General features: G+C 47.9%; 2 protein-coding genes across 8 annotated transcripts in view; one reads left to right on the plus strand and one right to left on the minus strand.

The window, feature by feature from the left end:
• The window catches only part of NDUFB2 (NADH:ubiquinone oxidoreductase subunit B2), a 1,166,996-nt gene that overhangs the window by 993,040 nt on the left and 148,803 nt on the right, over nucleotides 1-25,153 (minus strand). The window contains exon 1 of one of the 7 annotated variants that reach the window (XM_050782317.1): nucleotides 19,232-19,235. The exons of the other annotated variants lie outside the window; for them this stretch is intronic. The gene's annotated coding sequence lies outside the window, so the exon portion shown is untranslated. Of the gene's footprint in view, nucleotides 1-19,231; nucleotides 19,236-25,153 lie in introns of those variants that run through there. 7 annotated transcript variants of the gene reach the window in all.
• The window catches only part of HIPK2 (homeodomain interacting protein kinase 2), a 218,907-nt gene that overhangs the window by 62,723 nt on the left and 131,031 nt on the right, over nucleotides 1-25,153 (plus strand).

Genomic DNA, 25,153 nt, shown 5'->3' on the forward strand with positions numbered 1-25,153 from the left:
AGGGATGGAACGCAAGACCCTGCTCTGTGGAACCAGCCTGGGCATGTGTTTGGGGTGGTGCCGAACAGTCCGGTAGAGATAGAAGTCACAAGAAAGAAAACTGAAACTCCCATGAGAAGATGGGATGGATGCACATTTAAGAGCATGCCATGTAGGCAGGAAAACCAGGGTCCCCGGAGGCCATCCTGCTGAGACCTCCTGCCCCACACTCGCTTGAGGGTGTGCTTTCTCCATGCGCCTTTCAAGGCCACAGAGAGAAGGCTGGAACATGCCCCAGTGCCGTGTCGACACAACTGACCTGTCACCCATTCCTGGGGCTGACCTGGGCCAGCTTCCCCTTCTTGCTCCCTGTCTGGGCCCCCAGCCTGGCTGCAGGCAGAGCTGTTGCAAGTCTCCTCCCAGCCCCTCCCTCAGCCTGCTGGGCACCAGGCTCTCCTTCCCTGGGAGAGCAACAGCCCGTCCGCTCCGGTCCCCAGATGCCCTCCCACCTTCCACCCCGTCTCCTTTCATCCTAATCCTGAGTCACACAGGAGGTTTTGAGGCCTCTCCACCTATGCTGTTTCTGTCTTCCCTCTTCCCTTTAGGAGACATTTCCTGAGTTAGAGCAGCTCTCTGCAAGCCTCTTCTCTGCCCTGCCCTGAGGATTCCTTTCCTACTCATTTCCTATGTGCAGGAAAGGTCTCTGCTGGCCTGTGCTTTCGCCACCAGGCCCTGTGTGGACAGACAGGTCTACTGCTGCCCCTCCACTTCCTCTCCACTCCCTCCTCCTGACCATGCTATCCATTCTCTGCCCGCTGGCCCCAGAGCCAATGGCAGGGAGAAGTAAGCCCAGGGCAGGAGCCCCCAAGAAAGGTGGGCACCTCCTTGTGTCCAGAGGAGAAAGATGGGCAATGGTTGAGTGAATCTGGAGGTTTGGGTGCCCGGTACCGATAGCACATGTTCTCTGTAGAGAGTGCCTGGGCCTCTGAAAGCCAGCTCTGGTGGCCATGCTGGGTACCAGCCCCTCTGGGGTCTCGCTGGTGCTGTGCTGGCTCTCCGTTACCCCACACGGGAGGCCATTGTGCCACTTCATATTTAGGTTGGTAAATTCAGCATGCCAAAGGCTGGCTCTTTCTAGTTCTTGGCCTGAATTCAGGGTGAAGAGCCCCTGACTTGGCTGCTAGGGCTTTTATTTAGTTCATCTGAATTGCTGCATTATGAACACATACCAGTGTTATTAAAATGTACTAAAAGCTAGCATGGCAACTTGTAAAAAGACTTCAACAAACTCTGTTTAAAAGGCAGCACATCCTTAGAGCAAAACTTGGTGAATCAAGTAAGCTGAATTGGGGATTCTTAAGACCCGCTTGTCATCTTGCCTTCTGGTGCCCACAGGACACTTCCTGGAGACCTCCCTGCCCATCCCCTTGGACTCTGCAGTTTTTCTTTGCTTTCCTGCCTGGTGCTGGTGCCTCTAGTGCTGAGGAGACAGGCCGCAAAATTGGGGATCCTAGCTCAGGAAGCCTGCGGCAGCAGTAAGAGGTTGCCTGTGAGGGCTGGGGAGGGCTGACTCCTTCACCTGGACTCATGGCGATCCTCTCCTGCCCCACTCTGTGGGTGAGATCAGGCCTTTTGGACGCCTCTGGTGGGTGTGGCAGGCTGGTTTGCTGGCCGTTCCTGGGGCCCTCAGGAGCCCTCTTCTCCCCACTTCGTGACAGGCACAGTCACATCTGGCCCCTGTATCCCCACATCCCTCTGAAGGACCCTCTGCTTAGTTGTGATAGCATCCTCTTTTCACCCCTGAAATCACCATTGCCTAAAATTCTGAGCAGGAAGGCCTCTGCCTCCTTTCTGTGGTCACCTTCAGGCCCTCGCGTCAGCCTGCCTATGTCCATCCCTGGTTCCAAGGATACGGTTAGCAGGAAAGGCAGCCTCTCTTCTGCCTGAAATGAGGCTTCATTTCTAAGTTGGCTCAATGTTCTGTTTCTCCCTCAGGCCTTGTCTGAGCCCTGCAGTGGTTTGCCACCATATAGATCGATCCGAGTTTTCGAGGACAGTCTCTAGTGCTCTGCCTTTGTTCGTCCCAGCTGTGTGGGACAGCCAGCTCTAGGCCACGTTTATCAAGTTGATTTTCCTGATGGCTTTGCCTCTTATTAGGAAAGAGAGGGGACAAGAAAACCTCTTTAATTGTCCATCGTTAAGGCCCGTGTCCCAGAAGGAAGATGCTTTCAGCTGCATCTGCATCTTGAGAGAATGGCTGTGTTTGAGCCACCTGGGCTGGGGAAGTCATTGCATGCCGTGCATCCAGCCTCCCGGCAGGTTGGCCTTCATCCTGCAGGTGGGGGGTGGGGACTTTCTCCCCTCGGCCCCCTGTATCTGAGCGGGGCACATTATCATCCCAGGACATCTGACTTTCAAAAGGTAGAGTACTTATGTGTCCCTCTGTCATTTTACATGGGACTGGGCTAAGTGTCTCATCCCACCATTGTCCCCGCCTAGTGACACAGAAATGGTGTGAGACAAGGATATGTTATCCTTGCCTGGGGGACTTGGCAAAGGAGGTGGTGTCCCCAGAGCCAACTATTTTCCCCAGCTGTCAGGCATGTGCCTGGCTGCAGTGGCTGTTGGTATTCTGTGAGGCAAGCCCACTGGTGTGTTTTTCAGGAAACAAAGGCTGCCTTTTAAGTTTTTTTCTTGAGTCTGAAGCAGGGGTATTCCCTTCCAACTCAAAGGTCGGTTATGTAGTTAACTGTCAGCTGCCCGGGTTCTCAGGTTTTACTGTGCACAGGAATCACCTGGAGAGGTTTCTGGGAACAGATTCTCCCTGGGAGTGCCCTGGGAGAAAGTCCACACCCACCACCACCGAGACTTGCCTCAGAGAACTGGAGGTGAGCCAGGCAGGGGGTCTTAGGACCAGTCTTTGAGAAACACTATTCTGAGGGACAGAGGGATTTTCTTAATGGTGTCACCGTTCAGGTATTCACACCCAAAAGAACAGAGTTGTAGGTAGTCGTTGCTTTTATTACTTCACCTTGGGCGCCCCTGCCCTTTCCTTATTTAATTCTACATTGATGCCAGTTCATTTTGTTTGTTAATTTTTTTTTTTTTTTTTTTTTTTTTTTGAGCAAGCAGTAAATTGGTACTGGGGTATTTCCATTATCAGCAAAACCAGCAAACTAAAAATAAGACCAAATATTAAACTCCACTTTCAGGAAAAACACAAAAACACATGCCATTCAGGTAAAGAGTAATCAGTGATTAAAATATATGCATTTTTTTTGGTTTCTGCTCTGGATTATTCAAAATATTCTTGTCTAGACTTTTTTGAAACACGTAAGACTGTTACCAGGACCCAAAAATTGAACATGAAAAATAGCAAATAATCCACTTTTTCAGAATAATCTAAAGTTTTTCTTTTTTCTTTTTTTTTTTTTTTTTGAGACAGAGTCTCGCTCTGTCGCCCAGCCTGGAGTGCAGTGGCGCAATCTCGACTCACTGCAAGCTCTGCCTCCCGGGCTCACCCCATTCTTCTGCGTCAGCCTCCTGAGTAGCTGGGACTACAGGCGCCCATGACCACGCCCAGATAATTGTTTTGTATTTTTAGTAGAGATGGGGTTTCACCGTGTTAGCCAGGATAGTCTCGATCTCCTGACCCACCTGCCTCGGCCTCCTGATCCACCTGCCTCAGCCTCCCAAAATTCTGGGATTACAGGCGTGAGCCACTGCGCCCGGCTTTTTTATTTGTCTGATTCTTTGGGGTGCAGACACTGTCTTCAAGTTGATTTCATGGTGGTTTTAGGTGGGAGTATGTATTATTCCATTCTTGCATTGCTGTAAAGAGCTACCTGTGACTGGGTAATTTATTTTAAAAAAGGTTTAATTGACTCACAGTTCTGCAGGGTGTATAGGAAGCATGGCTGGGAGGCCTCAGGAAACTTACAATCATGGAGGAAGGTAAAGGGGAATCAGGCACGTCTTACATGGCTGGAGAAAGAGGAAGAGAGAGGTGGGTTAGGTGCCACATGATTTTAAACAACCAAATCTCATGAGAACTCACTATCACAAAAAGAGCAAGGGGGAAGTGTGCCCCCATGACCCAGTCACCTTTCACCAGGCCCCTCCTCCAACATTGGAGATCACAGTTCAACATGAGATTTGGATAGGGACACAGATCCAAACCGTATCAGGGTGGAGATTAATTTTCAGTTCAATTCATCAGACATTCATTACTGAGTGTCCCGTAGTAGATACATGCTCCAGAGTGCAGAGGGTAAGGCATGATCCCTAATCTTGCAGAGTTCACAGTCTCTTTGAGGAGATGGAAAACACAAACCCACTGCCAACACTGTAATTCTGATGCTTCAATATTTTAAATGTTTGGTCATTCATTTATTGAATTTATTGTGAACCTACTGTGTGCCAGACTCTAGGGAAACAATGATGAGCAAAGCCAGTTCAAGAAATTAAAAGTCAGTGAAAGATTTTGCAAGATGGGTTAATAGGGAAGTTAACATGAGATAGGGATGGGGAAGACTAGGGGTCGTGGAGACTGGAATAAATAAGGGAAGATGGGAGAAATGATGGTGACTCCTTAGACATTGACACCTGGTGGGAGTCGAAGGCCTGTACCCGTGAGTGAAGCCTGACAATAGAGAGTTTTGAATACAGGCTTGAGGGGCTTGGGTTGAGCCAAAGTGCCAGTGCTGAGAGCCATTGTAAATTCTTGAACAAAGGAGAAGTTTAATGAAAATTAATGATGGTATAAATCAATTGGAATGGCAAAGAAAAAAAAAAGTTGTGGGCATGTGGGGAGAGCCAGAGGCTAGGAGACAACTATTGTTACTCAGGAATGAAGGGACGAGGCCCTAGATTATAATGGGGGGTTCTACCCCCCTCATAGTATGAATGTGGACATTGTTAGTGCATTTAGCTTTTCCGATGGTTTGATTGCAGAATTGACTTAGAGGGAATAGCTTTTTGTTTGTTTTGCTTTCTTTTGTTTAATGACCTTGCTGTCTCTAAGGCTCACTTCTGAAGCTCCAATCTTTCAGAGCCTAGTTTCAAATCCCACCACTGCTATAAAGAAACAGGCTCTGAAAGGAGAGACAAGAGACCTTAGAACCAGTCCTAGCCCTGCCCCAAGCTAACTGTGTTCCACTGAGTCATGGTCAGTAGAATGTCAGCTGTGACTGTCCACACTCCTCCATCTGGATCCCATTATGACCAGGGCCTGTGTTTACGAGGCGGTTGGCCAGAATTGGTGGTTCAGTCTGTGGCCAGGGAGCAGTTTTCTCTCCTGTGGGCTGACCTTGGCCTCATTAGCTGAAACTGGGAACCCTCCATGATCCCCTGATCAACAGAGAACAGGGCATATTCTAAAATGCCATGCCCTGGGCTGGAAATGTCAGTCATTTCAAAAAAGGGGCATAGCTTTATAAAGCCATAAATATAAGTCATTTCAAAAATTGCATAGCTTATGCAGATTATAGCGTATAGAAAGTGACTGACTAGAAGTTAGGTTTGATTGAAAACAGGGGCCCTGAAAGCCAAGTGCATCGCAGGCATGAACTTTTAAAATTAATTTGTCTTTTACTAATAGAAACAACAGGAGAAGGTTCTAGTTTGCACTTGAAGATATGAAGTGAAATATTCAACCCACTGACAACTTCATTTGCCCAGGCAGACTGTTATAAATACATATGTGTATGTGTTTCAGGTTGCAGCTTCTCTTCTGAAGAGAAGTAATCAATAAGTTATCTAGGCTGTTAGGTTATCTTCAAGTTTCCCTTATTCATCTCCGGGACCTTCAGCTGTTTGGTAAAATACTTTGCAATTAAAATTTCTCTTAATAAGTATTATTATATAATTATAAGTATGAAATAACTGAACTGGAATGCTCTGTGTATACTGCCCTGGTACTGCAGTCCCCTCTTCATGCACACACATATATGCACACACACAGACTCAGGTGACACAGTTTAAGCCTATGCATGACATGCAGGCATAGGTGTGCTTATGAGAACCATGGTGACCAAGAAGCTGACACTCAGCGCTCCATACAGAGCTACTGATAATGCACACACACCCACATGCCCACAAGGCACACACACCAAGCATGCGTGGACATGCAAGGGCACACGCACACACTTAAAGACATGAAAATACCCCAGTATCCCCAGAGACTAAGGGCCCGAGTGCAGAAGCGGTGTTCATGCCCTGGAAACTTGGCCCAGTTTTCTGCCTTGCCACAGAGCTGCCAAATACATGTCCCTAACCTGAGGACAGTAGGGCCAGAACTACTCTTGGGCTCAAGGTAGAGACCAGTCATTTTCCAAGTGGGATCTGAGTGCCCTCCTGCCCCATCATGACCCAGGGTACTTGCTGAAACAAACCTAATGAACCGGCCCTTTGGGGGTGGGGGCCAGGTGACATACATTTGGACAAGCTCTGCAGCAAATTCTTAAAAACACATACACAGTTTATTGAGGTATGATTTACCTACAGAAAGCTGCACATACTTAATATCCACGGCTTGATGGATTCGGGGCTAAGTATATACCCATGAAACCACCACAGCCTATGCCATAGGCATATCCATCACCTCCGAAAGTTTCCTCTGCCCTTTTTATTTATTTTATTATTATACTTTGAGAATTGTTGCTTGGATGGCATGGGCTCCAGAGTGCCAGCCTACAGGGCTGTGCTGTAGACCCTGTGGAGGTCAGAGGGTGCAGCCAGCATGACAGCCTGGCATCGAGCTGTCTGTCTGTTTCCCGAGTGGTTGAGAGCCCCTCTACAAGGCCCGTTTGTCAGATTCCCTGCGGTCAGACCCTTTATGCCCTCCGGGGGAAGGGGGGCAACAGAGGAGATCCAGAATGATTGGGGGGTACCATAGGAGGGGTTATGTGGGTTGGTGAACTGGCAAGCAGTGGGTGGTTAGGAGGGGGAAAGGCTGGAACTTGGTGGGAATGAGAAAGGTGAACAGCAGAAGAGACATGAACGTGCCTTCCTTCCTGCGTGATTTACGATGGATCGCGCACTCACTGCCAAGGAGCTGCTGAACCCTCCCTGTAGCCACAGCTGGGTGTGGAGCTGTAACTCTCATGTATGCATCCAACAGGTAATTTTTTGAATTCCGAAGATGTGCCATACACTGTGTTGTGCTGAGGTCTCAAGATGTGAGTAGGAGTGCCCTCGGCTATGCAGTATCTGTCCCCAGTCTGCGATGGAAGAGGCTGTCCCAGGGTAGACAGCCAGCCCCCACTGTCCTGGCCCACCCTGGTCTCCCAGCTTGAACATCTCTCATTAATTGAGAAGGTGGACTTTGTCACCTTGAATCATTTTGCCAGTTCCTCCGGCTTTTAGAGCCACTAGCATGTCTGAGTCCTAGACGCTGCCCTGTGACAGCATGTCCCTGCGTTGCAGCAGTGCAAACAGGGCCACCCTTCTCTCGCTCACCAGTCTCCCCTGCAGGGTCTTATGGAGGGTGATTGAAGCCAGCAAACCCGAGGCCAGTGCCGGATGAGCCTCAGGGCTTTGCGGGTATTTGGCTTGTGGCCCTTGTTCCGGGACAGATTGAGATGGTGTTGTTATGGAAGCAACTGTCTTTCAGATTTCCCCAAGAGCAAGGGCCTGGGTGCAGATCGCCTGTTTGGGAGATGATTACAGGCATAAAGGAATCGGGACAGTGATGCTGAGAGGAGTAAGCCCCATGATCCTGGGCTGATATACACACAGGTCTCCATCCCGCCTCCGAGGAGCCTGCCCGAGGCCTCCAGGAATGTGCCTGGGAAGGGCCAGAGGCCGGGGCTCTGGTCACAGGGGTTGAGGGCTACCCCAGGGTGTTAACTCCCCTGTGTCTTTGCTTGGGCAGAGCTTGTGCCAGGACTGAGGGGGCTCGAGCAGGGTCAGAGGTGGCTTTGAAGCAGAAAAGCAAAGGGATGCAAGGTGCACTGGACTGAGGCCACAGTGTGGCTGAATCGGACAGAGTGTGAACCACAGTGTGCCGGGGCGTCACTCTTTGCCCTTCCCGCCAATCACATGTGTGGCATTTGTAAATGGAAAGGGAATAAAAGCAAAATGCCTTTATAGGCAAATCTGAGAACTCAGGCTAAGAATTCACAGTTGAGCTCTAAACGTTGTTTTGGAGGAGTTGGGGATCTCCACCTCCCGTGTGAGCAGGCAGGAGCCAGGCTGGGCTCTGAAGTAGAACTCTGGAGCAGGGGAGGGGCTGAAAGCCGAAATACAAGCTCGCCACAGCAACAGTGGAAGTAGGTGGAGCTCAGCTACTCTCTCCCATGTTTTCTCCCTTCATGCTTATTAAGTGTTGCAGACACCATTTCCTAAGGCTCATCCGTGGAATGAATGAATGAATGACCAAATGCCTACATGGATGAATGAATGATATGAGCAGCCTCACATGCCTGTAGCTTAGCTCATCCCGTCACCAGAAACCCTCGTGTGCCCAGTTTCTTGTCATCTTTCATACAGGAACTTTCACTGCTGCTTAAGTCCTGGGCCATGGCATCCAGCATCTCTGAACCCTGGATCACAGGGGCTGCCCGCATCCGCCTCTTGAGGAACATACACATCTCAGCAAAAACATTTATTCCCTCCCATCTCGTCTTTCCACCTGTGTGAAGTTTAGATTTAAGGCCTGCAGACAGCTGATTCAGCTTCAAACGGATCAGTTCCCTGAAATCAGCCAACATCTGTCTTGTCCCATTATACCTTCACAGAAAATGAGAAGCGACTTCCCCAGCATAAAGAAGGGGCCAAACGCAGCAAGACCTGGCTGAGTAACCTTGAGGATAGAAAGACAGCGTCATCCCCGGGGCCTCGTAACCTCCCATCTGCTTTTCTGTTTTTGAGGCTCTGTGGACATGCTGCTCACGTTCCTTGTAACTTTGTCTTCGCACGTAAGAGCTGCGTGAACAAAGGCTTTCTGGAGAGAATAAGGCCAATCGTCAGCTGCTCAACCCATGCCTGGCACATAGTGAGCACTCCAGAAATGTTAGCTGCTTTTTTTTTCCTACTAATCTTATCATCCTTGTTATTATTTGTATTATCATTACTATCATGCAGCAGGCAGAGCTGGATTTGAATTCCAGATCTGCTACTTTCCAGCTGTGTGACTCCAGGCAAGTTCCCAAACCTCTCTGAGGCTTTCCCTTTTAAGAGAAGATGAGGTTGGAAGGGACTGAATGAGATAGCTGCATGTGTTTTAACTCACCCTCTGTCATGCCTGGCACACAGCAGCTCTGTCACGAATAAGCACCATGCTCCCCCACCCCGCCCCCCGCCCAGGTCCATGCTTCTGTGACAGCATGCATTTTCCTTGGCCTGGTGTCATCATTCATGATTTGTAAGCCGGGCATCCCCAGTATTCCCAAGCTTCTTGGGGCTGTGCATCATTTCTTTTTCATCTTATAGATGCCTGGAGGCCCAGCATCGTGTGTCAGACTCACTAGGACCCAAAGGAACAAGGGCCTGGATGTTGGGAATGTGGTCAGTGGGTTTCCTCTGGCACCAGGAAGGAACAGGGTCCAGCATTTGGGGAGAGAGGAGACACCTCTTCCCGAGGCCAGAGGGAGGAGGACAGATCTTGGTTGCTGTGGGGAGGAAGGTGGGGGTGCACTTCCTGACTTGAGAGCTGCATCTCCAGGCTGCTCCTGCTGGCCCGGGAGCAACGCTGGAGTCCTGTGGTCTGAGGGTGGGGTGCAGGGGCCTCTGAGGAGAGTGGTGGGATGGGGCACTGGAGGCCTTGGGGGTTAAACTGCCTTTGACACCTGCTGATACCTCTTGCAGCCACGTGCATCACTATTGACATCACTAGGGTCAAAAAGCCAAGGCTGGAGTGATGCCAAAGAGCCTGTTTAAGACTCCCCTGAAGACAGAGCACGTCTGTGTGTATGGGGTGTGTGTTGGGTGTGCTTATGTATGGTGGGCGTGTGTATGGTGTGTATGTATGTGTTCACATGGGGTATGTATATGTTGGTGTGTGGGATGTGGGGGTGTGTTGGGGTGTGTGTGTGTTGAGTGTAGTGTGGGCACATGTAGCATGTGTTGGTGCTGTGTGTGTGTGTGTTGCGGGGTGTGTGTGTTGGGTATAGTGTGGGTGTGGGGGAGGTGTATGTGTTGGATATGCTGTGTGTTGGATGGGGTGTGTGTGTGTGTGTGTGTGTGTTGGAGGGTGTGTGTGTTGGGTATAGTGTGGGTGTGGGGAGGTGTTTGTGTTGGGTGTAGTGTGTGTTGGGTGTTGTGTGTGTGTGTGTGTTGGAGGGTGTGTGTGTTGGGTATAGTGTGGGTGTGGGGAGGTGTTTGTGTTGGGTGTGGTGTGTTGGGTGTGGTGTGTGGTGTGTGTGTGTTGAGGGTGTGTATGTTGGGTATAGTGTGGGTGTGGGGGGTGTTTGTGTTGGGTGTAGTGTGTGTTGGGTGTGGTGTGTGTTGTGTGGTGTGTGTGTATTGGGGGTGTGTATGTTGAGTATAGTGTGGGTGTGGGGAAGGTGTTTGTGTTGAGTGTAGTTAGGGTTGGGTGTAGTGTGTGTTGTGTGTGTGTGTGTGTGTGTGTGGTGTGGGGTATGTATGTTGGGTATAGTGTGGGTGTGGGGGAGGTGTATGTGTTGGATATGCTGTGTGTTGGGTGTGGGGTGTGGGGGTGTGTGTGTGTGTGTGTGGGGGGGGGGTGTGTGTGTGTGGGTATAGTGTGGGTGTGGGGGGGTGTATGTGTTGGGTGTAGTGTGTGTTGGGTGTGGTGTGTGTGTGTGTGGTGTGTGCTGAGGGTATGTATGTTGGGGATAGTGTGGCTGTGGGGAGGTGTTTGTGTTTGGTGTGGTGTGTGTGTTGGGTGTGGTGTGTGTGTTGGGGGTGTGTATGTTGGATAGTGTGGGTGTGGGGGGTGTATGTGTTGGATGTAGTGTGTGTTGTGTGTGGTGTGTGTGTTGGGTGTGTATGTTGGGTATAGTGTGGGTGTGGGAAGGTGTTTGTGTTGAGTGTAATGTGTGTTGGGTGTGGTGTGTTGTGTGTGTTGGGGGTGTGTATGTTGGGTATAGTGTGGGTGTGGGGAGGTGTATGTGTTGGGTGTGGTGTGTGTGTGGTGTGGTGTGTGTTAGGGGTGTGTATGTTGGGTATAGTGTGGGTGTGGGGGAGGTGTTTGTGTTGGGTGTGGGTGTGTGTTGGGGGTGTGTATGTTGGGTATAGTGTGGGTATGGGGGGGTGTACGTGTTTGGTGTGGTGTGGTGTGTGGTGTGTGTGTGTGTTAGGGGTGTGTATGTTGGGTATAGTGTGGGTGTGGTGTGGTGTGTGTTGGGTGTGGTGTGGTGTGTGTAGGGGGTATATATGTTGGGTATAGTATGGGTGTGGGTGGTGTTTGTGTTGGGTGTAGTGTGTGGTGTGTGTGGTGTGTGTTGGGGTGTGTATATTGTGTAGTGTGGGTGTGGGGGAGGTGTTTGTGTTGGGTGTAGTGTGTGTTGGGTGTGGTGTGGGGTGTGTGGTGTGTCTTAGGGGTGTGTACGTTGGGTATAGTGTGAGTGTGGGGGGTGTTTGTGTTGGGTGTAGTGTGTGTTGGTGTGGCGTGTGTGGTGTGTGTTGGGCATGTGTATGTTGGGTATAGTGGGTATAGTGTGGGTGTGGGAGAGGTGTATGTGTTGGGTGTAGTGTGTGTTGGGTGTGGTGTGTGTGTGGTGCGTGTTGGGGGTATGTATGTTGGGTATAGTGTGGGTGTGGGGAGGTGTTAGTGTTGGGTGTAGTGTGTGTTGGGTGTAGCATGTGTTGGGTGTGGTGTCCGTTGGGGTGTGTATGTTGGATAGCGTGGGTGTGGGGTGGCATTTATGTTGGGTGTAGTGTGTGTTGGGTGTGGTGTGGTGTGTGTGGTGTGTGTAGGGGTATGTATGTTGGGTATAGTGTGGGTGTGGGGAGGTGTTTGTGTTGGGTGTAGTGTGTGGTGTGTGTGTGTGGTGTGGGGTGTGTATGTTGTGTAGTGTGGGTGTGGGGGAGGTGTTTGTGTTGGGTGTAGTGTGTGTTGGGTGTGGTGTGGGGTGTGTGGTGTGTCTTGGGGGTGTGTGAGTTGGGTATAGTGTGAGTGTGGGGGGGTGTTTGTGTTGGGTGTAGTGTGTGTTGGTGTGTGATGTGTGTGGTGTGTGTTGGGCGTGTGTATGTTGGGTATAGTGGGTCTAGTGTGGGTGTGGGGGAGGTGTTTGTGTTGGGTGTGGTGTGTGTTGTGTATGTGTGTTGTGTGTGCTGGAGGGTGTGTATGTTGGGTACAGTGTGGGTGTGGGAGGGTGTTTGTGTTGGGTGTAGTGTGGGCATGTGTAGCATGTGTTGGGTGTGGTGTGTGTGTTGGGTACGTGTGCTGCTGCGTGTGTATCCAGTGGCAGCAGTGTATCCAGTGGCAGCATGGTGTTCCCTGTATTTAGATCCCCTTCTTTGTCCTAATTCTCATGACTGGGGAAGTGTCATCCCCAGTCACAGCCTTATATATGTGGACGTTGGCCATAAAAGTTCTTTGGCCAGAACACGAGGGAGAAACTGTTAGTGCCACTTCTTTGTCATCCTCTGACCTCCATGAAGGATTTCTTGTCCTCCTGTTTTTGTAAATTAGAACTTACATTGGCAAATAAAATGTACTAAGTACGAACCCCCAGAATATAAATAGATCTGGCACCAAGACAGCCAGATGATGTCCACACTTGTGAAAGTCAAACATTCACCCTGAGCAGCGTCGGAAGGTTTTAGGATGATGTGGCTGTTCTGTATTCTGAGTGTGGTGGTGGTGACACAAATCTATACATGGGCTAAAATTCATAGAACTTTATGTTTTTAAAATATTTAATTTTAAAATATTTTCAAAATGATTTTAAATCTATTTACCCCTAACGACCTCTAGGGAAATTGTTGATAATATTAAACCCATAAGCCTTACCGTGCCTAATTTTTCTTCCTGTTTTTGTTTTGTTGTGCTGTGTTTGGGTAAAAATGATATCTTTGTTCATCCTGTCACAGGATGGCCAGGAGGGTAACCAGTCATTTCTGGAAACGGCTGGACAGGGGAACCTACGAAAACAACTCTAGGGCATAAACAGTTGCTGACGGCGGAAGCATTGACAGCGTGCAGTTTCTTTAGTTCATGTGCTGTTTTGTGTATGTGGTTCATCAACTTGTCTTCCAAAAATTAAGGACTGACTGCTAGAAACATAGAAGTGACGAACTATTACTGCTGAAATAGCAGGACTCTGCCAGTCCAGAGAGAAGGTGAAGCCTGAGTGGGGTTGTTGATCCAGCCTCCATGTGCCCAGGGGTCCTCCGTGTGCCCAGGGGTCCTCACCTTGCTTCTGACATGATTATTTACGCCCACGGCCTGCATGCCCATGCATGAGACATCATGGTTTTCCCTGTAATCGTTTTCTGAAAACCAGCTTTCCCCTGTGGCAACCCTCCCTCCTGAGGGCATTTTCAAGCTTACTATAGAGAAGCAGCTGGCTTGGCAGGAAAGGTCTCCCCCCAGCCTGCAGGGAGAGCACTGCCTTTGTCCTGGATGTCATGGGGTACCGTGTCCTCATTCTAAGTGCTGGGCCTCGGCGAGGGTCCCTGTGCCTGGAGTGGTCCTAGCAGCTTGACCCAGGACACGCACCCCAGTAACTGGGCTGTGGCCCAAGGCCACATGCTGGGCTCAGAGCCAGGATGCTTCCCTGTCTCCACAGATAGGGGCATTCACTTGTTTTTTTGGAGGAAATAAGAGGGTCAACAGCCTGTAAATGTCCTTCCACGGTGTCCTCTGCAGCTCAGAGCAGCCAGTGTAAGATGTGGGTTTTCAGGGCCACTCCTGGCAGCGAGAGGCCCCAGTATTTGCAGAGCTGAACTCACGATCAGGCTGCCCAGCCTCTCCTGCCGCTGCCTCGTGTCCCGGCCTGCGCTGCTGGAGTCCAGAGCAGCACTGGGAGGGACCGTCCTTCCTTGCTGTCAAAAGACACCTCCTAAAGTGTGTTCTTCTTTCTCTGTTTCTCCTGTGCTCCCTGCTTGGCTCCCACGTCCAGATCCCTAACCTGGGATTGGAAGGTCTGGGATTTGAAGTCCTACTGGGTAGCCCCAGCCTGCCCCTCTGCCACTCTCTCCTCATGTGGCCTCCGCACCAGCCTGACCTGCTCACTGTCTGTTCCAACCTGCATGGTGCCTTTGGCATAGGGTGCCTTCCCTGCCTCCCTTGGCCCCCAGGCCTCCAAACCTAGCCCTGCCCCATTCCCCTTGTGAAACTCAAGTGCCACCTTTGCCATAAGCAAAAGAGATGTCTCCCTCCTTTAAATATTTGCATTTAGTATAATCCATCTTCTTATTCATTTATCCATTTGATCCCCAAAGAAATGATACATTTCTTAGGCCCAGGGTCTGGCTCTTAGGCCCAGGGAGACAACCAAGGCTGATTTTATCCACTGGTTGTATGGTGAACATGAATGGCCTGCCACCCTTGGCCTAGACTAGGGTAGTGAGACTGAGAGACCTGGGTCTCAGCGTCCCGCCAGCTGTGCGAGTTGGGTAAGTCTCACCACCTCTCCGACATGACTTTCCCATGGCTCACTGGATGACAGCTGACGTTCTAGGTGAGGGCTTTGGGAACGGGAAAGGTCTTGGTAAGTTTTAAGCCTCATGTCTAGCCTTATAGCCTCTTCATGTCCCGCAGGTAGCTGAGACTATAAATACATTATTATTTCTCACCGTGGACTCTCTGTCCCTGGCTTTTCCCTGTTCTTCTCCTCCTGCTACCTGTTTGTGTTTCTAAGGTTCTCAAACTAACCCAGGTGGACACGTCGGAAGTAGATAGGGAATCTCCAGACACCGCCCGACTTAGACACTGGGCACAAAGAGGAGAAATTCCAGCCTCTGGAGCGATGCCAGTTCACTGCTTTACCTTCCTCCATCAGGGCTGTCCTTGCAAGAAATGCATTCACGTGGCTCTCCGCAGGTCCCAGTTAGTTTGGTGCTGGCGCTGACAGAAACAGAAAGATTAAAGATAGATTTTCTCTGAGAAATGTGCTATTTTTTAATTTTTCCCAACTTTTTCTCTTTCTATTGCATGTCAAGGTTCGTATAGAAAGGTCTGTCTTTTCATTCTTCTCAGTGCTTGGCTTTGTAAAGTTTATTCTGCAAGTGATTTTGAATACCTACTATGTTCACAGCCCTGCAGAAGGAGGAGGCCGCTTTGGGTTTGAGGAATGTGCTGGGGCTTCTTTGGAGAGGGACCATCTCTTCTGGACACACCCCATTTGAGTGAGCGTAGGAACTGGAAGGCCCCGGAAAATGAGCCACAGTACTGCCTGCGAGACTCGGTCCCACACGGACCAAAAGGGGAATTCTGCTGAGAAAGCCTCACGAGAGAAATGAACTGAGGAGAGGAAATATCATTTATAGGTTGACCAGAGTGGGAGGGTTAACTGTAAACGTGCAGATTTCAGAGACTACAGCGTGCATGTACACAAAGGAAATACCCATTTAAGAAGTTGGGTGCATGGCTCTCTATTTGAACTAAACGTGAGTTTGTATTGAAGCAGGCCTTTGCTGATGATGGTGACTCACGTTTTCTGAGTATTTCCAGGAACGGGCTTTTTGTGACTATCATCATAGCTCTGAGGGTAGCTCTTGCAGCCTTATTGTCCCCATCACGTAGGGTACTGTGTGGTCAGTGCCTGGCCCCGGGTCACCCGCATGTTGGTGACCACTACAACAGTACAGCCTCTGTGTCCCACTCTGTCTAGATGATTCCTGCTCCATTGCAGAAAGCAGGCATGTTGAGGGTCTCCAGGCTTGGTGTGCACAGCAGGAAACCCCCAGCTTCTCTAGAAAGGCCTGGCCTCAGGCACCCTCGAAAACACGTCTGATTTCAGCAGTCTCACGTCAGCCCTCCCCTCCCCCACCTGGCACAGGCGAGTGCGCTGCCCCCTAGAGAGCGCCACTGAGGATTTGTTTTCCTGTGCCGTTGGGAACCGCGTGCTTGGTTAGCACAGACGTCGTGTCACTGCATCACTGCTCAGTTCTGTCCAAGGCAATGATGCTGCTGACCTCTCTGCTCAGAGCAGCACTGCCCCTACTCCAGAATTAATGATGCAGTGCCCCAGGCAAAGGCGGTGTGGTGTGCGGCCACAGGAAGCACGCGAGTTTTCCAGGGTGTGCCTCCCAGGAGGCACCTCTGTGCATTCACTCTGCGTACACCCCGTGTGCGCAGATTGTGGCCCAGTGCCGTGAGGGATTCAGACCTGGGGCAGCCTTGAATTGACCCTAAGAATGTCAATGGGAGGGATGCAGGTGACAGCCATGCCAGCTGGACAGCAGTCATCTCCTAAGATGACCAAAGGTGAAGGGTGAGGGGTTCTGCCATGGGAAAGGCCACCTTGTGCCTGGTGCAGAGGGACCCATGCTGGCTCCACCCTCCCCAGCTGCAGGCCCAGCCTTGCCTCCTGATAGCAGGGTGTACCTGAGGGGTTTACACTCTCCTGCTCCTTGGTGAGACTTCCCCTGGACAAAATGTAACTTCTTGCTGGGTTGGAGGCTGTAGAAGGCAGGTACATGTGGCCTAAGCATGGTCCTGTTCCCCAGGTGGTAGGGAAGAGGCGGGGAGGAAGCCTGTACATATTCATGTTATCCTCCTTTCCATCTAGCAAGTGAGACTCGCCACACTTAAATACTTTCCATTTCACCTGCACAGCGTGAGGATTGCTGAGTTTGTTTTGCCATAGAAATTGAACATTTCTAATGAAACATGACAACATTGCCTTTCTTAGCAGGTAGGAAGGGAGATCTTTTTAGGAGATGTACTCCCTGCGGCCCTGAGGAAATGAGATATTGCCCCGGGCTGGCGGGAGAGATGGCGAGTGCCACTCTCCAGTGTCTCCAGTGTTCTTGCTGCCCAAGCTACAGTGTGTTGGCAGCTGGCTGGGCCGCCCTCAGGAAAGCAGGTTGTTCGGATCCTGGTAGCTGTGGTGCTCGGTGCTCTGTGCTCTGCATGGGTCATCATTTTTGTTATTTATTATACCCGTCCTTCAAGGTCCTGCTCAGGTTTCGTTTCTCTATTCATCTTTCTTTGGACACTCTGCTCCTCTCTGCTGTAAGTTCTTGGTGCATGTAAAATCTGTGGTATAATATATACCTCCTTGCATTTGATGGAACTTTTGAGCTTTGGAACTTTTGTTCTATAGCTGTGTCCTGGGTGTTAGTCCTGGGCAAGGAGCTAGACTGGAACCCTTCTGGGTGTCTGTGCTGGTGATTAACATATTCTCTGTACTTGATGGGGGGGTGGGGTAAGGATTAGAGATTTCACAAGGCCTGTTAAAGGAAAGCTGTTATATAAATCCCCTAATCCTTTCATGAGCTACAAAGGTCAGTGTTAATGAAAATCATTTCAGGATTTTTTTCATAAATTATGTTTAAAATAACTTTTTCAGGAACCCTCTTACATTGTTGGTATGAATGTAAAATGGTACAGCCACTGTAGAAAACAGTTTGGCAGTTCGTCAAAAACATAAGCATAGAATTGCCATATGATCACTGCAATTCCATTCCTAGGTATACACCCAAAAGAAGTGCAAACAGGGACTCGAACCAATACTTGTACGTGTATCTTCATAGCAACACTATTTACAACAGCCAAACAGTGGAAACAGCCCAAATGTCCATCAGTGGATGAATGTATAAGCAAATGGTGGTATAGACATACAATGGAATATGATTTCACCATATAAAGGAATGATGTATTAATATATGCTACAACATGAACATACATCCAAAATAATCATGCTAAGTGAAAGAAGGCATACACATATCATATGATACTCTTTATATGAAATACGCAGCATAGAAAAATCCATGAAGATGGCTGGACACAGTAGCTCATACCTATAACCCCAGCACTTTGGGAGGCCAAGATGTACAGAACACTTGAGGCCAGGAGTTCAAGACCAGCCTAGCCAACATAACAAAACCTCATCTACTTAAAAATACAAAAAACTAGCCAGGCATGGTGGCGTGCACCTGTAATCCTCAGGGGACTGAGGCACGAGAATCACTTGAGCCCAGGAGGCGGAGGTTGCAGTGAGCCAAGATCATGCCACTGCACTCCAGTCTGGGTGACAGCGCAAGGCTCTGTCTCAAAAAAAAAAAAAAAAAAAAATCCATTAAGGCAGAATGCAGGTTGGTGGCTGGGAGGAGGGGATAATAGGAGAAATTCTTAATAGATAAGGGATTTTACTTCCAAGTGATGAAAATATTTTGGAACTAGATAGATGTGATGGTTTGTACAACATTATGAGTGATGAGTGTACTAAGTGCCACTGAGCTGTTCACTTTAAAAAGACGAGTTTTAATGCATGCAATTCGCCTCAATAAATTATTTTTTCAACAGAAAAGGAAAAACAGCTTTTTCAGGCTAAGTAGGAATGGGATGAGATTTTTACTAGGAACTGAGATTCAGGCCCTTTTTGGTTTATTTGTACGTGGGACCTCACATTGTTAGAGACGCCAGCTAGAATGCGAGGATCTTTGAGAGCCATGTTTGTGTCGTTGCCGTAGGAGCTGATTTTATAAATCCTAACAAAAGCAGATTTGCGAAGATGATTTATACTTTTCTGGCTGTAGGCTGGAACACTAAGGTAAATATTTTGTTTTCTCCTTCACTCGGAGAAAAAAGGAGCAGCTTTTCTGCAGCTCTGTCTGAGGCCCCAGCCACCTGTGTGTAAGCGGAGCTCGGCATTGCCCTGATGGACGTGGTGTTGTTATCTGAAGAACAGGTGTAGTGTGCACAGCGTGGCAGGAGGTGAAGTCAGACCAGCTGCCTCTGAGATGGTGCTCTCTCTGTCTTACAAGAAGGACTGATCCCCAGCAGGAGGTTGGGGAGGAGGCGAAAGGGGGAGTATTTTGTCTATGATATTTCAGTAATTCTAAAGTATATGGTATAGTTGGCTGTAGAGATGGTAAGCCTAAATAAAATTCCAGTTCTGCAACTGACTATCCATGTGTCCTTGGCGAGTTACTTAACTTTCTGCACCGCAGCTTTCTGACCCCTAAATTGGGGATCATAACGCTGTCTTATAAAGATTTTAAGGATTAGACGAAATCCACACATGCAGTGCCTGGCCCATGGAGATGCACAGAAACATTCACCTCTCTGAGGAGGCAATGCTCTGAAACATGTCACCTCTGAGTGTTGACGCCAGGGAAATGTGAGTGTTCTTTCAGCCTGTGTGACTCTTCCCGCTTTACCCTTTTCACCCCGCCCCCTTTACTTTTATGTCCCTTTCTTCGTGCTGCCATTTAGAGGAAGTGAAAAATATCTGGGTTTTGTTTTGTTTTATCATCAACTGTCTTCCCTAAGTAGAGAAGACTGCATTTTTCTTTTTCTACCTTTTTTTTTTTTTTTTGAGACGGGGTCTCATTTAGTCACCCTGGCTAAAGTATAGTGGTGTACTCGCAGCTCACTGCAACCTCGAACTCCTGACCTTAAGCCATCCCCCTGCCTCAGCCTCCTGAGTAGCTGGGACTACGGGTGTGTGTCACTGTGCCTTTCTAGTTTTAAAAATTTTTTGTAGAGATTGCCAGGGTGGGGGTTCTCACTGTGATGCCCAGACTGGTCTCAAACTCCTGGCCTCAAGTGATCCTCCTGTCTCCACCTCCCAAAGCACTGGGATTACAGATGATGAGCCACCCTGCCCAGCCAAGACTGCTTTTTTTCTCTTCCCATTCCTGGTTTGCCACATAGATAATTATATTTCATTCTCACAGGCCTTTATATAAGAAAGAAATGTGCACATTACCCCTGTGTATTTGCATAGTTGCGTCCCCCTCTCTACTGTCAACAAAATCACTGACCTTCAACAAACATCACGTTATCAATGGCTTTCCAGGTACCTTCTCTTTGCCTTGGTTTCCTTCTGTTCATCTACAGCACACTTTTTCTCCCTCTGACCAGTTCTCCCAAGTCTTAGACATTGATTAGAATGTCTATTCTTCCTCAAATTCTGATTTGTTAGTACCTTTCTTCCCCGCTTCCTTAATTCAGGAAACATTTATTGGACACCTGTTAGAGGCAAGGCAGGGTGCTATGATGAATCAGAACCAGGCCCTTCCCGCAAGGAGAGTCCAGTGCAGAGAATTAGACAGAAATCAGTCTGATCACAGTTAAGCTGTGGGACAGGATTTTACTGAACTCTGGTTTTGTAGCCATTTCATCCCTGAGTCATGCTTCTTCCATAATTTTGGGTAATTTGTCCAAAACATCTTTTGCAGGTTATATTTTGGAACTATTATAAATCCCCCTTTCCTAAATTTTTGAGTGTGTGTTCTTTCTCCTCTTGGAAGTTTATATGAGTTTTAATGAACTGTTTGTCCTGTAAACCATTCCGTAGAGCAGTTCTGATTTGTTCTAATTCTTTGCTTTCCCCTGGCCTCTTGAAGAACTTTTTAATGTCCTCAAGCTCAAATATATCTACTTCTGTTCTCAAGTATAGAAGTTTCCTTCCCATGTAGCATTAATGTTGGGCAATCAGGTTGGCATTCTTGGCCTCATTTCCCAGTTCATGGTGGCCCCAAGAGATGGAGTGGCAAGGCCCTGAGCCTGTCTAACTAGCAGGTGGTGAAAGGCAGCCCCGGGCCACACAGTAGTCGTGCAGTTCCAGTGAGGCCTAACCCTCCATTGTGAGCTGCCCGCTGTGATGGTCACTTTGATGACAAGGACCACGGCTCCCTGAGAATCGGCCTGCAAGCAGCCTGCTCCTCTAATGATGGAACACATATGGCTGCTGGCAGTGGGAGACAGTATGAATATTAATAAACTATATTTCACTTTTATTACTTTTTCATTAGGTTTTCATGGAGATGGTGTTTGTGAGTGAAGTCCATGCACTGAGCTACAGACAGGCATTTTGTTTTCTTGACAAAATGGTGAACCTTGCAGCCAGAGGCAAGAGCATGTTTAGGAGCAGCTAGCTAGGAAAAATGCCAGTAAACATTAGCAGGCCATATCATACGGGGCGAGCCTGTGGATTTCTGTATTTTAACTGTTTTCTGAGGCAGGTAAATACCACAGGTTCAGCAGTTTTGCAGGATATTCCTCGTTTGACTGTTCCTTTTCTATTGTAATGTCTGCATGCAACTATTAGGCTGTTGCCCTGCCCCATAAGTGGTTCCCAGTCACCTGTCCTGGGGTTAACAGGCAAAGCCTGTTCTCCTGCCCACTCACTCTGCACCTTCCAGCACTCATCCTCCACCTTCCTCTGCTCACCTGACATCTTTCCACCAAACCAAAGCAGACACTACCTCCCGCATTTATCATAGCTGAGTGCCCATCTCTGTTTTGATGTGACTGTGGGCCATGCACACAGGAATGAGCAGGCCACCAGGCAATGGCGGGCTTGTCTTGATCAGTGAACCTTGGCAGGTGGTGAGAACGCTTTGATACCCAGGCAGACCAGAACAGACTCCCTATGTAGTTCCAGAGACCAAAGGTGGATCTGGGCTGGGGCAGGAATGACCCCTCAGCATGACAGTGCCCCATGCCTTTGGTCCTGCCTTGGGAGGAGACACCTGTCGGAACTCTGAGCCGTGTGTTGCTGGGATACGTCATGATCATCGATCCAAGGTATCTTTGTGTTGGTGATGGGTGTCTGTCACTGAGCTAGGTGACAGAACCTTGCTCTGTTGATACATATCTGATGTCTTGTGGAGCATTTAAGGACACACATGTCTCTGGCAGAATGGAGCATGGCAGACTGTGAGAGTTACAGGAGGATGGATTAAAGTTCATCCGTTTATTTCATGAGTCATAAAGAGCCGATGAATTTTTGCTAATTCGAAGTGTGTCTGTTTCAGCCAGGTCAAAAGAGAAATCTGAGAGAAACCTTCTGTACTGAGTAATGCAGACCCTTCAGACTTAACCTTTCTTGATGATTTATTGAATAGGAAAAAAAAAGTATATTTCTGCTTTTGCAGTTCCAAGTTTCTTCTCAGTTTAGAATTAATCACTTCAAGGAAAGACTGCACTCTTTATGCACATAGAAGTGGCTTGTTTTTAGAGTTGGATTATCACTCCTTTCATGCATTCAGTTTGCAGCAAGCATTTCTTGAGTGCCTACTGCCTGCTGGATACTGCATTTTAGTATCTGATAAATGCATATGTTTTTAGAAATGTTTACCTGAGTCACACATTATTGGATAATAAAGATATCATGTGTATATAAATTTTCCAAGTGACTAAAACTTACCCATTTCAACACCATACTTAAAATGTTTTGTTTTGTTTTGTTTTTCTGGACAGAAATTTAACAGGAAGACATCATAGCATCCCACACCTTCTGATACAGAGTAGAGGACAAAGGGGAATGAATGGTACTGGCATTTTAATAAGCATCTGCTAAAGGCCAGAGGCCTACATTTAATCTTTGGGACAACTCCCCATTTAGTGGGTGAGAAAACTGAGTCTGAGGAAGCCAACTGCCAAGTGGCACAAGGCTAGAAGTAGTGCTGCTGGGATTTGAACCAGGTGTGTCTGACCCCCAGACACATGTTTCTTCCACCAAGTGGTGCTCTCTCTCCAACTGAACCCCTTCCTAATCCCTCGGAGTTGTTATGAACGTGATGAAATGTGTTCAAACACAGACATGCACTTAGATGCTCTATTTAGATGTTTAATTATCTTTGCTTCAGTTAAAAGGCTCCTTGTATCTGTGTTCATTCAGTTAAAATTCTAACTCTAGCTGCCATTTATTAAGTGCCAGTTATATGCAAGGAATTTTACATGCATTATCTCTGTTCTTCACAAGGTATTTTTTCCATTCTGTGGATGAGGAAACAAGCTCAAGGAGGTCAAATAACTTGCCCCAAATCCTATAATTACTAAGTGATAGAGCCTTTGGAGTCTTTCTGCCTCTAAAACCTTTGCATCTTCTCACTGTGGTTGGTCTCTGTTCCTCTCAGGGTTGGGAACTGTTGTCAGTATGCCAGCCCCTTCCTGCAGTGGCTGTCTCCTGTTCTAATGTCATGTTCCCATCTCTTCATGACCGCAGAATCAAGTCACCAAACCTGTTGGAGGTAATGGAAAAAATATTGGCATAGGAACCAAACGACCTGGCTTCTAGCCCCAAGCTGGGCATGTGACCTTAAGCAAGCCCTTGGCTCCTGGAATTGAGAGCCTTACTTCTTTCCTGCCTGGGATGGGCATTTGTCACGAATGTGTGAGAATCTGCATATGCTCCACCCACATAATGGGTACAGACGAAATTATGTTTGAGACATAAGCATGTAACTTTTTTTCTGATGCATATAGATGCTATTGTGATTAATAAATTGGAAAATGTGGCTTGGCTACTGTGGCTTTTTGGTATTTTGTATTTTCTCAATTGGAAGATAATAACAATGCAATTACTATCATGTGGGATCTAACCATTCCCCCACCCCCAGTTCTACAGATGAGGATAGAAACCCACTTCATGTCAGGGAGCCACGGTCACCCCTGTCTGTACACAGGAAAAGAACGTGTCCTGCTCCCTTAGTAGGATTGCTGTGCAAGTCTAGGATGTGGGAACATAGTGCAGGGTATACAGAGCTAGCTCTATACCTTTGACCTTGGCATTAAGCAGGCTCTCAGGGAGGGCCTGACGCCCTCTCTGTAGCCAGTGTGCATGAGCTTTATGCACGGATTTTACAACATCTATTTTCGGTGCTCAAAGGCCTTTTTGAGTTCACTTCCAGGTTCTGGATTATGTTCTAGGTAGTTGCTGGTGCCAAATGAAAATGAGCTCCAAATGTTATTAAATGTATATATTTCTTTAAAAAAGAAAATACTGTTTCGGATACTTCAAAATTAGAAACTGCACCAAGGGTGTTGGTCGTTTATTTGAGCGCTGGCCTATTTAAAATTTTTAGAAAACCAAAAACTGTCCATCTACTGTCGGTCTACTGATATGTATGTAATGTTATATCAAAAACCTTTTACCTTAAATTTTACTTTTTAATATATGACTGTTTAAAAATCGTCTTTTTATAAATATCCTGGTTTTGGTGGATTTAATACCTTCCCTAAAAGGAGAAATAAGTATACCACATATATTTCTATTCCCCAAGAACTCTGGATTTTTTTCATAGGCCGCAGTTTTTAATGTATTATTTATTTTTGAGGTATTAATATAATTTTGTACTTGACAGAGCACCATCATGTATACAGTTTCATTTAATCATCTGAGCAGCTCTGTTTCATCCCCACTTGCACAGGTGGAAACTGAGAATCTGCCCTGTCCCTGGAAGCAGAGCCACGAAGGAGTCAAGCCAGCTGGTCCCCAGCCAGCTCTGTCCATACCAGGCTCACCTCCTTACCCCAGCTGGTTTCGCTGCTGTGAGGCAGCTCACTGTGCCACACTTATCCCATGTGGTTTATGAGGGCTCATGAGGTGAAGGGTCAGGCTTTCATTTTGGTCCAATGTTTCACATAGAAATTGTGCTCCATGCAGCAGTGTCAGGTCAGAGTGTAAGTGACTCTAAGCCACATGTTACTCTTGGGTGGGCAGGGAGCGGGGTTGCAAAAGAGCAAGACTTAATGACACTGGATATCTGCTATTATTGTCTTATTACATGAAAAGAGGGCCTAAGTTTGTTGTCACTCTCTCCGCAGATATAAACACTGAACTTTCTTAGTCATAATGGGGAGGGGCTCGTCAGAGTGCTAAATTACCGGCAACTGCAGTGTTATTTGATGTTCGGTTTTATCAGCAAGGGTGCCAGATGTTTGCACAATAGAAGCTATGGAACTATAGGGCCATATAAAGCAGCTCTGCAGCTAACCTCATATAGAGCCAATACCACACTGTGATAATAAGGGTAGGGGGGCGTTTTCCTTTTGTCCAAAGAAAAGAGGTTTCCCGCAGAATCTCAACACTGTGGCCCCGAAAGTGATCTTGGCAATTATGTAATCACACCTCCTTCATTACAGATTCTTGTTATTTATGTCAGATACATTCGAGGCTTAAGGCTCTCGGCCAGGTGCTAAAGGTGAGCATTTGCAGGCTTCCCAGGCCAAGATTGGCCGGGATCAAACACCCGGTTCATAGGATGTCTAAGTCCCTTTAGTGTTGCTATCAAGGAACACCTGAGACTGGGTAATTTATAAAGAAAAGAGGTTTATTTGGCTCATTATTCTGATGTCTTCAAA

The sequence above is a fragment of the Macaca thibetana genome, chromosome 3, assembly GCF_024542745.1.
Source record: "Macaca thibetana thibetana isolate TM-01 chromosome 3, ASM2454274v1, whole genome shotgun sequence".
In the NCBI taxonomy this organism is placed as follows: domain Eukaryota; kingdom Metazoa; phylum Chordata; class Mammalia; order Primates; family Cercopithecidae; genus Macaca; species Macaca thibetana.